Raw genomic sequence first — 13,075 nt, 5'->3', positions numbered from 1 at the left:
ACGGACAGGACAGTGGAGCATAATAGGCCAGACATCGTTCTGACCAAGAAGCAGGAGAAGATCACCTTCCTGATTGATGTCACAATCCCATTGTCCACCAACATAGTGAAGAAGTACACGGAAAAACTAGTGAAGTATCTTGATCTTGCAGATCAAGTCAGAGAGATTTGGGACCAGGAGAGCGTAATGGTAGTCCTGGTGGTTTTAGGCGCGATGGGAGAGATTCCACGTTCTCTGTATGATTCATTAAGATCCGTTGGAGCACCAGCAAATCTGTTCCGACCAATGCAGAAGGCTGTGTTGCTGGATATATGCCGCTTGTTCCGTCGGTACATCACAAGCTCGAGCGATAAGATAACGCCTGTTATTGAAGGGGACGATCAGGTGGAGCTGAGGGCGGGGGACGGTGGCCGTTAACATCTGGCAGTTCATAAATTTTCATATCTGGTATTTTGTCTCATTCATATATCTCACCCATAGTATTCAATAGTTCACCATATACAATGCATGTCAGAACAATAGTTATAGCTCCTGCGCCTTGCCTTTGGGCCGGCCAGGATGCTTTTTACTGGGCTTGCCCAAGAGAATAATAATAATAATGCCCTGAGGTAGGTAATCCCCACGTCCGGAACACATCTATGTTCCACGTCCAGGGCGGCAACAGGTGTACTTATGTATAATACTTATAGCTGGCTAACGGGGCTCCGAGTAAATTCCTCGGTTATGCTTTTTTACGTTTGACTTGTTTCTAACTTCAGGTCACTAAACGGACTGGATTTTTCGGCTACCTGCAGGAAATGGAATAATAAACGATTTTGGAAATGGACTCATACCACTTTTAGAGCTGGCGATGTGGCGGCCAGGGTCAATGTTATTCCAGGTGTAACGGAGACCCTTCCGTTGTCCACGTGCTCCCTGCGATGGCAAGCATGTAGCAATGGTGCCCATGTATGTCGGTGCATGGGAGCTCTGAAAGCTTCGGTGAGTAGAAGCCTGGAGTCAGTGCAGAGATTGCGAATCCGCTCTCTGCCAGGACATATGCCGGTTCCACCGGAGTACCGGATCGGACCTCCAAGGTTAGTAACCCTGGAGTGGGGTTGTACCCCAGCGGTTTGCCTTGCTACAGAAAGGATTAACACAATGAACATACTTCAACAAACAAAAGTGGCAGAGGGTGCACGGAAACACCCTCGTTTAGAAACCTCCGATTCGCCACAAGCGAAGAGGAAAAAATTAAGGAGTCTGATAAGATAAAGAAAGATGCTGATAGAATCAGTAAAGACTTAAAGAAAAGTTTATTTGTCTATAACGAACCTAAGCCAAGATTTTAATTATTACGAAGGAGAATGGAAACTTCCAAAAAGTTAGTCCATTCTTAATCGCTAGAGAGATTGCTAATTGTGCTGGTGGTCCTGTTAAAGAAATCCGAAAGACTTTTAATGGATTGCACGTCGAAACTATCAACGACATGCAAAGCCAGAAAGTCCAGGCGTTGAAGAAGATCGGTGAATTTGCGGTTTCTGTCCAACCGCATAGCACACTTAACTCATCCAGAGGAGTTGTTGTTTGTCGCGATCTTCTAAATTGTACAGAAGAAGAAATTGTACGAGAGATGTCGAGTCAGGGAGTGACTCAGTGTCGCAGACTAACCATGCAAAGAAATGGTGAAGTTCTTCCTTCGGCCTCGCATGTTTTAACATTTAATAGGCCGAACCTTCCTGAAAAGGTGCGAGCTGGCATCCATCGGCTTGATGTACGGGCATTCATTCTGCAGCCGATGAGATGTTTTAAGTGTCAACGATTCGGACACACAGCAGCTAGATGTGAAGCGCAGGAAATATGTATATGTGGAGTGAAAACACATGAGGATGACCCACGTAAAGACCCTCCAATCTGCGTTAACTGTAAAGGGCACCACAACTGTCGTTCAAGGAACTGCCCTATATATAAATTAGAAACGGCCATTCAGGAAGTTAAAACGGTTCAAAAGGTCAGTTACCCTGAAGCGAAGAAAATTGTTAATCAGCGTACACCTCGACCATCAACTTCTTATGCAGAAGCAGCGGCTGCTCCTTCCACATCTAAAATTAATGTGGAGCAGTTGCTTAACACGATGGCACCAAGTCTTGCGACAATGATAGAAAGAATCATTGATTCCAAGATTGAGTCGACTCATCGCATAGAACCAACTAAACATGAGAAGGCTCATACCCGGACTGACGCCGTTGACTCAAGAGACGTATCAGCACAGCCTAAAAAACTAGAAAAACCAGCGATTATAACGCCACCAACTGACGTATTAAATAAAAGTCTTGAAAAAGGAAAAAAGATCATTCCGTCGTCTAGTAATAAGACTAAAGAAATTGTTCCAAGAGTACCGGAAAAGTCTGAGTCTACCAAAATGGAGGTGCAAGTCATTATTGAAAAAGCAACAGACACAGACAATATACGAATTGCAACAATGGAGCCTCCAAAAGCTCAAAGAACAGCTTCAGCGAGAGCATCAACATCAGCTGGACCCAGCACTCCATTAGAGATCAAATCCAGCTCATCAGCCGTCGAAAGTGCATCGCTTGCGAGTTTAGACTCAATTGCAACGATGCTTACAGCACCAACGAAGCTTTCATCACAAGATGTTAGCCGGCGAACGTCATTGGCATCAGAAAGAAAAGAAGATGCCATGTCCGAGGCCTCAGACACACTGTCATCGGAAGTTGAGGCCGTTCGCAGAATGGAAAAAAGGTGCAAGAAAGGATGGCCGAAAGAAAAGCCTAGGCGGTAAACTTTTTTGGATTCGAAAGTTATCAGAATGTGAAATTTTGACGATTTTTTAATTTTTTTTAAGTGGGAAGGGGCTAATGACCCAAGTAGTCGATGCCCCTAAATCCTCAAAAAAAAAAAAAATAAAAAAAAATATGAAAAAATATCAGAAGTTATTAACGATCTAAACCTGAAAATGATAAATGAATATGCCGAATTAGTGTTTATACAGTCGTTTCGGTCCAGGGAAATGACTAAACCGTGGACGGTCATGTGCAATTAAAAAACCACGCAGGTAACGCGCACACACCACTTTTTAAATGACTAAAAATATGCATTTTACTGATATTTCTTATTTATATTCTAGTCACGTCGAACTCACAAACCAACAAGAAATACTTATATGAATCTATTAAATAGAGAGCACTCAGTTAAAAATTAATTATAGCTTAGAGGAAGCATTTTTACTTTCATAATGCATATTGTGACTAGACACTTACGCTCTATTGTAGATACTTACGCTCTTTCTCCTTATTTAGAATAAGGAGAAAGCGATCGGTCCTTAGCACTATATCTAATGTAAATAGTATATTTCTTCGTTGTTACTTACCGGTATTGTAGAACAGTTAAAATAATGTACATTATGATAAAATAAAAACCTATTAAAATGTAATAATGATTAAAAATTATAAAATTTAATAATTATAACTTTTAATTGCTGATGATTAGATTTAAGTTTTTCTGGTAATAATTTTAGCTGGCTAATATTTGCAGTCACTTGAATTGGAGATCGAATGGCTGGGGATAAACATAATTAATCTTATTTTTAGTGATGGTTATAAAAATATCTTACGAGCAGTGGCGGCTCGCGTATAAGCACTGTGGAACTGTAGTACTCCCTATTTCCACTTGATATTGTCGATAACATTTAATATGATTCCTTTTTTCTTTATACTTCTACAATATATAATCCTTAAGCTAATTCAGCAGCCATCCCCCAGTTTATGAAAAAGATACGAAAATCTTTGTATGGAACTGTGCGCTTCAGGATTCCAGCGGCGTGGTGTTTGCTGTTGTGCGCATGCGCACATAGGAAGCTGCACGCGAGGCTGCGACGGAGAGAGAGAGAACTGTCGCTCCCCCAGTGCCGACCCTGGCGTGCTGGTGGAAGGTAGTTTTTTTTTAACCGCGTGTGTGTGGAACATTTCTTGTTCGTTCCCTTTTCTAGTTAAGTCGGTGGAATATCAAAGCGGTTTAGTTGTTTTTTCAGTAGCGATCAGAAGATGACGGAAAGCAAGGGCTCTTTGTTTGCGAAATCTATCCAAAAACACACTGGAAGGGCAAAAGAGAACGTAATTAGTAAAAAATAATTATGTATTTGTTTCTGTGTACATAGAATTTAAATTAAGCACCGTTGGACGTTAGTGTTTTTAAGCGAATATTTTATTAAGTTATTATTTAATAATACTAAAAAATATTATCTGTATTGACATTTCATTATTTATTCGGTTAAAACGAATAGATTAAAAACATTGTGCTTAAAAACCGTATGTATCATATTCTTGAATGTGATAAAGTGTAGAATTAGATTATTATTCTGCTTCCAGCTATTCTATTTGATTCATTTTTTTCAGTTCTTTTATTTTACAGAAAACTTTAACCATGGCCTTGAAAAGGCCCAGAAAAAATGTTCTGGAGCAGCACCTCCACTAATTTTAGCTACGAGCCGCCACTGCTTATGAGTGTAACAGATATAGGCTAAAAAAAGTTTCTCTTCTTTTCTTGAAATAATATTTACGATGACGTATTTGTTAAAAACCAGCAGCACAGTCCTCTTAATATTCGACCAGCTATTTCCAAAAAAAAAAATATGCTTACTCGTCAAAGTTTTCTGATCAAACTTACCCGATGTCTAAAACCAACAGTAAGCTTATAATAACCGAAAACCAAAAATATTTAAACTTAACGTGGGGGGGTAAAACGAAAGTGACTAGAATAATATACGTACAGAAAAATCAAAGAAATTTGTCTCGTTTAATCGAAATAATTAAAATAACTAAAAGTAATAATTTAAACATCATATAAAAAAAAATTCTAAAGATTAATACGAAGAAGATATTAACAAAAATTAAATGGCGTAAAAGTGTATAAAAATTTTTACCGACAAATTAGAAAAAAACATACCTTATGAACGATAAAGCTTGATATTCTTTGAGAGAATAGCTTATTTACTTTAAATTCGTAAAATATTTTTTGAAAAATTTCAATATTAAATTATTTTGAAAAATAATTTAATAATGAATTTTTCAAAACTTGAAAAATCCTTAAAAGTAATATTTTGCCTTCTGAATCCTTTAGCCAGTAGCGTCCTATCAAAACCCTCATCAGAAGTCAGTTATATGTTCTAATTCTATTTCTAATTAGCTTTAAAAGGTTCTCGTCAGCGACCAGATGCGATTAAGTTTACTTCCGTAAAACGAAACCAAATAAATTTTTAAGATTATTTTTTCAGTTTAAAAAAAAAAATAAGAAACATTTTTTTAAATGAGTTTTGTGGGAGCAAATATAGTAAAATATTGTTTCGCTAAACAGATAGAGAAGAAAAGCTCAACTGAAATTTAAAAAATGTTTCCACCAACGTTACTGAAAATTTTATACGTTTTGTTTTTTTGTCATTTATTTATTTTGTTTAAACTCATTTTTTGTAATTAATCAGATTTTTTTTAAAGTATTAAGTAAGGGACTGACCTTCCATAAACGTTTTATAATCAACAGTAAAATATATTACGGTTATTTTAACATTAACTTCATATGTAGTTAAGTTGAAATCGGTGGCACTGTTGTTATGTGATGATTAAAATATTAATGGATATAAATTTTCAAATGCGAAATAAATGCTTCTATCTGCATAAATTTTTTTTAAACACTAAGATATATGAAATACCTAGTCGTTATGGAGCTGTAAAGAAGAGTTTGATTTCATAATTTTAATTTCAGTAATAATAATTGATAAACCCGATTTTCGGAATAGATACGTTAATAATCGGCGTCTAAGTATTTTTTATGCTGAAACAGAAAATGCAATCAAAAATGCTCTACCACGTTTTTGAATTATTTTAATTGGAAATTCCTACTATGCCACTTTTTCGCTTAATAGAAACGATCTGAAACTCATCTTAACGCATCTAAAAACTTATGTTAAAAATATAAGTAATTATTAAGGTTGTGGCTAACCGCAGAATAAGTAAAAACAAAGCTATCTCAATTTTACAATATCATCCCAATCACAATTAACTAAAGAATCATCGTAGAAAAATATATTCCTCTTTGAAAACATTCAATCTCTCAGAGCAACTAATCGATTACGATGCTCACTTATGGCATATCTGTGGCTACCTCAAATTTATTGATATTCTTCTCGGTCTGCAAGGTGGCTTTACAGAAATAGAGCTGTAACTTATATTTGTGGAAAAGTCATGCAACAGACGTTATGTTGTTAAAGAGTGAACAAACATTCCATTTTTAATTCTGGACAAAAAAAATATTAAGTATGTTCCTTTAGACAACCCTCAGAATGATATTTTGCTACCCAAAATTACATCTTTTTTGATGATTTTAAAATATTTTTACCTTCTTGTACCAAGTAAAGGAAGTATTGTGATCGCGAAAAATTACGGTTTTCAGAATTCAACGGAAATATCATTTTGACCATCCCTGAATCCAGTGACTAGTCTCGGCGTGAAGTCTCTACGTACGTATGTATGTATGCACGTATGTATCTCGCATAATTCAAAAACGATTAGCCGTAGGATGTTGAAATTTTGGATTTAGGACTGTTATAACATTTAATTGTCACCTCCTCTTTTGACCACAATCTACTGGACCAAAAGTGTCCAAAAAAGCCCAAAATCCAAACAAAAATTTGGATTTTGGACGTTTTCTTAACTGCAGTAATAAGCTCTCATAAGCAGTACTTATTTTCATTGGTTCCAGAGTTATAGCCAAATGATATTTTAATTAATGAAATATTTGGATCTCAGTAGGGGAAGGCACATCGGTTCGGATCAGACTTCATCTCCTTTTTTTTAATTTAAATATATTGATTTATTAATAATTATTAACCTCTGACTGTAAAAAAAAAATTAAAATAAATAATAATTCAATAATAACAATAAAAAAAGAAAATGACAAAATATCATAAGTTATTAATGAAATAAAATTTTTTTTTTTCATTTTAGAAATTAGTGTATATGTAATTTAATAGGCGTACAAGGAAGTCATGTGGTGCCCACATCATATTTTTTTATTTATTTTGAAATCATCGTTACTTAGTGAGGGATTATTATGACGCAATAATACATAGAGACTGATACAATGATATTCAAAGCAGTTTTACTAGAAAATTCAGGAAAACTGGTTTAAAAACTTAGTGTAAAAGTAATACGTACTCCAGCATTCCAGAAAACATAAATAAAAAATAAAGATTAATGAATAATCTTAACATCTATAAAAATTATTAAAACAAAGTTAAAAAGAAAATAATTACTAATTAAAAAAAAAATCGATATTTTTATATTGTACTATAACCTTTTTTTTTTCTTAACTTATAATTATACAAGATTATTTAAAGTAAAAATTTTAAATAAATCAAAGCTACGTGACTTATCTTAACTTTAAGAAAAAGCCAGATAAATGCATCTAACCTAATCTTACTGTAATTACTTCAAGATTATTTTTAATATTTGAGTACAAAATAGAAAGGCATATTATTTAAATAAATTTATAAGCGATGCTTCATTTCTCAACACTTAAATTATTCTGTTGCATATTATTCGAGAAAAAAATTGGGATTAGAGATACAAACCACTTTGCATCTATTCTTTCTATTAGATATTTATTTGCAAAGATTATTAAATAAAAAGAAAAAAAAATAGCTAAACGAATGATGTCGAGATCATACGTACTTTTTATTTTGATAGGAGATAAAAATTATTGTAAATATCCTCCAAAAAAAAGAAAACAAACAAATGTAAATAAAATTATTCACTTTACTAATATATATAAATATTTCCCTGAAAATCTTTCTGAAACTTTTATTCAACTCCTGTTGACTAGACTCTTCACACAGATGAAGAAAATAAATTTTCAAGTTTAGGAATCCTCTAGTTTTTCGTCCCACTAAATTCTCGATTATTTTCAATTTATGCTGAAGAAAAATTTTCAAAAAGGAGCACAACAACATATTTCCTGATAATTTAGGGATTTCTTATTATTAGTGGAAATTAAAGTAAACTCTGACCGACAGACTGATCACTAGTTTAGCGTAAAACCGTTTGAAATGAACCTTGATGAAAAATATTTAGACCCTCTAATAGAATGTATTAATTCTGTGATTTATTTTTGGAAAATTGTATAGCAATCTTTGATGATAAAGTATAAAATAATTTTAATTATTTCATTTATTAAAAATATTGTTAAAAACTTTTGTTAATTAAAGCTATTTCATGATGAATAGTAGTAGAATATTTGTAAAATTAATCTTTTATATTTATCGCTTTTGTTTCTTACTCCAAGTTTAATACTTTTGCATCGATCTCTGATTTATTAGTAAATGTTTTTATGAAATTTAATTTAAAAACATAGCTTCATTTAATTGTAATTAGGAATGGTGAAATTTCAAGTCACTAATGTCGGTATGGTAGCAGATTAATAAGAAAGTTTTTAAAGACTTTGAAAGCAACAAAAAAGACTTTAAGATAAGACAACAATACTATATAAGAAAGAAGCTGACAACAATATTTTCCTGGTATTAGTTATTTATTCTTATACGGTGGAAAAATAATGGTACATGAAAATAAACCAACAAAAGTTTAAAAAAATTCAAAATATCGATATTTTTAAACTGATTAGCACCCCCGCTCCCAGTATTACCCCAGAATATTTTTTTTGTCAGTTTCACTACTACTATGTCTAGGAAAACATAAAAAAATTTGGTTGAAAAATATGTAATGAATAAAAAGAGAGCTTTTTTCGATTTTTTGGAAAGGGAAAATGTTGGGATAAGCTGTTTTTTTTAATGAAAAGATACGCATGCACAAATATAATAATTTTTTTTTCTGTTTAGCCTCCCGGAACCACTGTACGGAATTGCCTCAGAGGATGAATGAGGATGATATGTTCTGAATGTAAATGAAGTGTATGTAGTCTTGTACAGTTTCAGGTCGACCATTCCTGAGATGTGTGGTTAATTTGAAACCCAACCACCAAAGAACACCGGTATCCACGATCTAGTATTCAAGTCCGCGTAAAAGTAACTGCCTTTACTAGGATTTGAACTTTGGAACTCTCGACTTCGAAATCAGCTGATTTGCGATGACGAGTTAACCAATAGATTAACCCGGTGGATTATGTACTGAATTTAATATAAAGTAAGATTGTGTTTGAAAAATTTTGAGAAAATTGACTTCAAAAACTACCAATCTCCCTGAAGATATTGACCTCAAAATTTTACCAACAGATTTCCTCATATACACGAGGGTCTCTACAATATTTCATCAAGATCAGTTGATCCAGTCAAAAGTTATTAAGCTTAAAACACGCCAACACACATACATTCGTACATACTAACGAACATTACCCCCCCACTTTTTTTTTGTTTTTGGGGCTCTTGGATCATTATATTTGAGAAATGCAAAAAAAAAGCCCGTCTCCCATTTTTTGGCAGCTTACCATACTCTCTTGCAGTACAGATCCAGTGCTATGATGGCAGGAAAGTAAAAATAAATAAATGATGTTTTGTTGCCGGTTTTTTTCTACCAACATTAGTGAATTAAGGTTGTCACCTTTCCTATTTAGAATTAAATTGGGGTGTTTTAAATTAAATTTCATATAAACCACTGCCAACAAAAAAAATGCAATGCCAAAAAAAAAATCTAATAATTTTAATATGCATGGTTGTTTGTATGCGTAACTACAAAAAAAATCGCTAAAAAAGTAATACTTTTTCAATTATTCTATTAAAAAAAAATTGTTTTTTGAAATTTATAAAAAGATTTCATTTTTTAATTTTGACTGTAATTATTTTTTAAGTAGATATTTTTCTAAAAACGTTTGTTAAGTTTTTATCATAAAAAAATGTTAATACAATTTAAATTGGTACAAAAAATAACATTTTTCTAATTCATTGTAATAAAACATGATTTATATAGAACTAGCCGTTAATGATGTTAAAGAACAATTTAGATCCGGAGTAACAGTGCAAGGTGAAAAGATAAAAATGCTACAATTTTTGACTATTTAGTAATTCTAGCTGAGAGTAAAAAAGATTTAGAAGAAACAATGAATGGCATGGATAAAGTCCTGCGCAAGAACTATCGCATGAAAATAAACAAGAACAAAACAAAAGTAATGAAATGTAGTAGAAATAATGTAGATGGATCACTGAATATAAAAATAGGAAGAGAGAAGATTATGGAGGTAGAAGGATTTTGTTATTTGGGAAGTAGAATTATTAAAGATGGACGAAGTAGGAGCGGTATAAAATGCTGAATAACACAGGCGAAACGAACTTTCAGTCAAAAATATAATTTAGTTACATCAAAAATTAATTCAAACGTCAGGAAAATATTTTTGAAAGTATATGTTTGGTGTGTAGTTTTATATGGAAGTGAAACTTGGACGATCGGAGTACCTGAAAAGAAAAGATTAGAAATTTTTGAAGTGTGGTGCTATAGAGAATGTTAAAAATCAAACGAGTGGATAAAGTGACAAATGAAGAAAGAGGTGTTGCGGCAAATCGATGAAGAAAGAAGCATTTGGAAAAATATAGTTAAAACAAGAGACAAACTTATAGGACACATATTAGGCATCCTGGAATAGTCGCTTTGATATTGGAGGGACACATAGATGGGAAATATTGTGCAGGCAGGTAACGTTTGGAATATGTAAAACAAATTGTTAGAGATGTTGGATGTAGGGGGAATACTGAAATGAAACGAGTGGCACTAGCTAAGTAATTTTAGAGAACTGCATCAAACCAGTCAAATTACAGAAGACAAAAAAAAGATTTATTATATAAATTAAAATTGACTGAAAACAGCCTATTAAATGTTAAGAGAAAACTAAATAATTGCATTTAATATTATTATCTTAATATCATTTAATATTAAGTTAAGGTAGATGTATTTAATGATAATTCTGAAACGGACGCAAAAACTTAGTTTTATATGTATATAGTGTATCACAAAGTTCTCCCGGGACTTTCATAATGTATTCTACTCGTAAAAGTAATGAAAAAAGTTCATATAAACATATTTTCTAAAATGCTTCGTTTGCGAGTTTCGGCTAGTGAAAGATTTCGCTTGGATTTCTGCTACCCCGGTGAAATGAGGTCGTTTGACATTTTTAGAACGTTAATTAAGGGGCAGAATTAGTGATTTCTTATGGTTTTTGACCTGAAAACTAATAAAGTAGGTCCTAGAACCGTACTTTTAGTAGTTTTTGAAAAATCTCTTGTGAAAATCAATAAATTCGGATAAAAATCCAGTTTTTTTGACGTATAATAACTTTTAAAATGGGTAATGGATACGTAAAACTTTTAAACAAAACTTCTAGAGAATTTAATACTGGACAAAATGGTATAAGATAAGGTGAATAAAACAAAGAAAAGTTAGAAAAATTCGAATTTTTTAAAGAAACAGCAGGTTTCTGACATTTGTCAGAAAAGCATCTTTAATGGAAACAATAAACACCTTATTTTTTTGTGATGTGAAACATTTTTGAAACCAAATTTAGTGTTACAAATTTCCGCTAACAAAACGGAAAATATTTTTAAAAAATTTAAAAAAATGGATATTACACAATTGTAAAATAAAAATAAATAATCAGAAATGACTTGCGTAATAATTTTAAACAAAATATACTTTTATTGAGCATTTTTCTGTCGTCACAGGTAAATTAAGCTATAAATTATAGGCGGACAAAATTTTAAATGTTGTAATTAAAAAGATTCCCTGTGTAATTCCCCTGTGTAATTTAAAGTTTATTTGCAGGCTTTCTTTGTGTGCGAGTGAGGCCTTGCGTACGCATGTGCGATTTTTTTTTTAATCTCCGGGACCACCGTTAGGTATTACATCAGAGGATGTGATGAATGACAATTTTTTTAGCGTGTGAAAATGCCATTCCTGAGCGGGATTCGAACCCGGGATCTCCAGATGAAAGGCCGAAACGCTACCACTCGCGCCACGGAGGCCGTCGAATATGTGTGCTTAAAGTAACATAAATCAAATAGAATATTTTTTTTTAGAGTAATTTGATACGGTAATCATTTGAAGACGGAAGAATAAAAGTAAGTACTTACACTTCTATGATTAATTACTTACTATTAAAGAACAATTATTACTTACCATATACGTTTATTTATTTCAGAGTAGTAAATCATAAAAAGTAAGTTGTAAGACTAATCAGCTGTTATTTTGATCTTATCTTGTTTCAGCCGAATGATTTAATTAATAATACCGGTAACTGAACCCTAATGAGCTTAAAACATACTACTGTGGTATTTCAAATTCTTCTGAGAAATTAAAAATATTTCGTTGACAAAATTTCAAATGTAATTTGAAACTGATTTCAAATCAGCGTTCTGCGAAATTACAGTTAACAGATGTTTGCAAAAATTATTGTGTTAGGAACTTTACAACACATAGTTACGACAAAATTAAACACATATTGGTAAATGTTATATCGGTAATCACCTGACACGTCGCGCAGGGAGCCGGATACTTACGATAGCTAACTCACTACTGATACAGTTAACGTACTGTCAGCCTTGCTGGAGGTCGAGCGATTTCTTTATTGCAACAAAACAAAATTATAAATTCTCTAAACTCATATGTTGTTCGCATATTTAACCTTTCCTTTCAACAGTTTAATTTTATTTAAAACAATAATTATTCCTTTATACGAGTGTACGGATTAAGTATTCAACTTCATCCGTAGAATTTGTCGGTTAAGACTGCCCACTACAACCTTAATCCAATTAATAGACTTCTTTACGCCCGTGCACTCGCTTATAACATTCACATCTCATCACCAGGATATATACTCATCCAAGGTTATATCCATTACAACCTTAATCGATTTAATTCTTTACGCTTACACTCGTTTATAATATTTACATCTTCATATCAGCATATACGCACCTGCGCATGTGTGTTTTTTCATCTCATTAAATTGTAAAACCCTCTGTTTTTGATTAATTTAGAATAAAAATTAAAAAAAATTATAATACAGTACTATTATGAATTTGCTAAAAATT

At 32.7% G+C, this 13,075-nt stretch overlaps 1 protein-coding gene across 1 annotated transcript in view; it reads right to left on the bottom strand.

Moving 5' to 3' along the window:
• Positions 1-12,831, bottom strand: part of LOC142321454 (facilitated trehalose transporter Tret1-like) — a 124,939-nt gene extending 112,108 nt beyond the window's left edge. The window contains exon 1 of the mRNA XM_075359553.1: positions 12,165-12,831. The gene's annotated coding sequence lies outside the window, so the exon portion shown is untranslated. The remainder of the gene's footprint in view (positions 1-12,164) is intronic.
• Positions 12,832-13,075: the final 244 nt, after the last annotated feature.

The sequence above is a fragment of the Lycorma delicatula genome, chromosome 1 (genome assembly GCF_047948215.1).
Source record: "Lycorma delicatula isolate Av1 chromosome 1, ASM4794821v1, whole genome shotgun sequence".
In the NCBI taxonomy this organism is placed as follows: Eukaryota; Metazoa; Arthropoda; class Insecta; order Hemiptera; family Fulgoridae; genus Lycorma; species Lycorma delicatula.
This window is presented reverse-complemented; position numbering and strand designations above follow the sequence as displayed.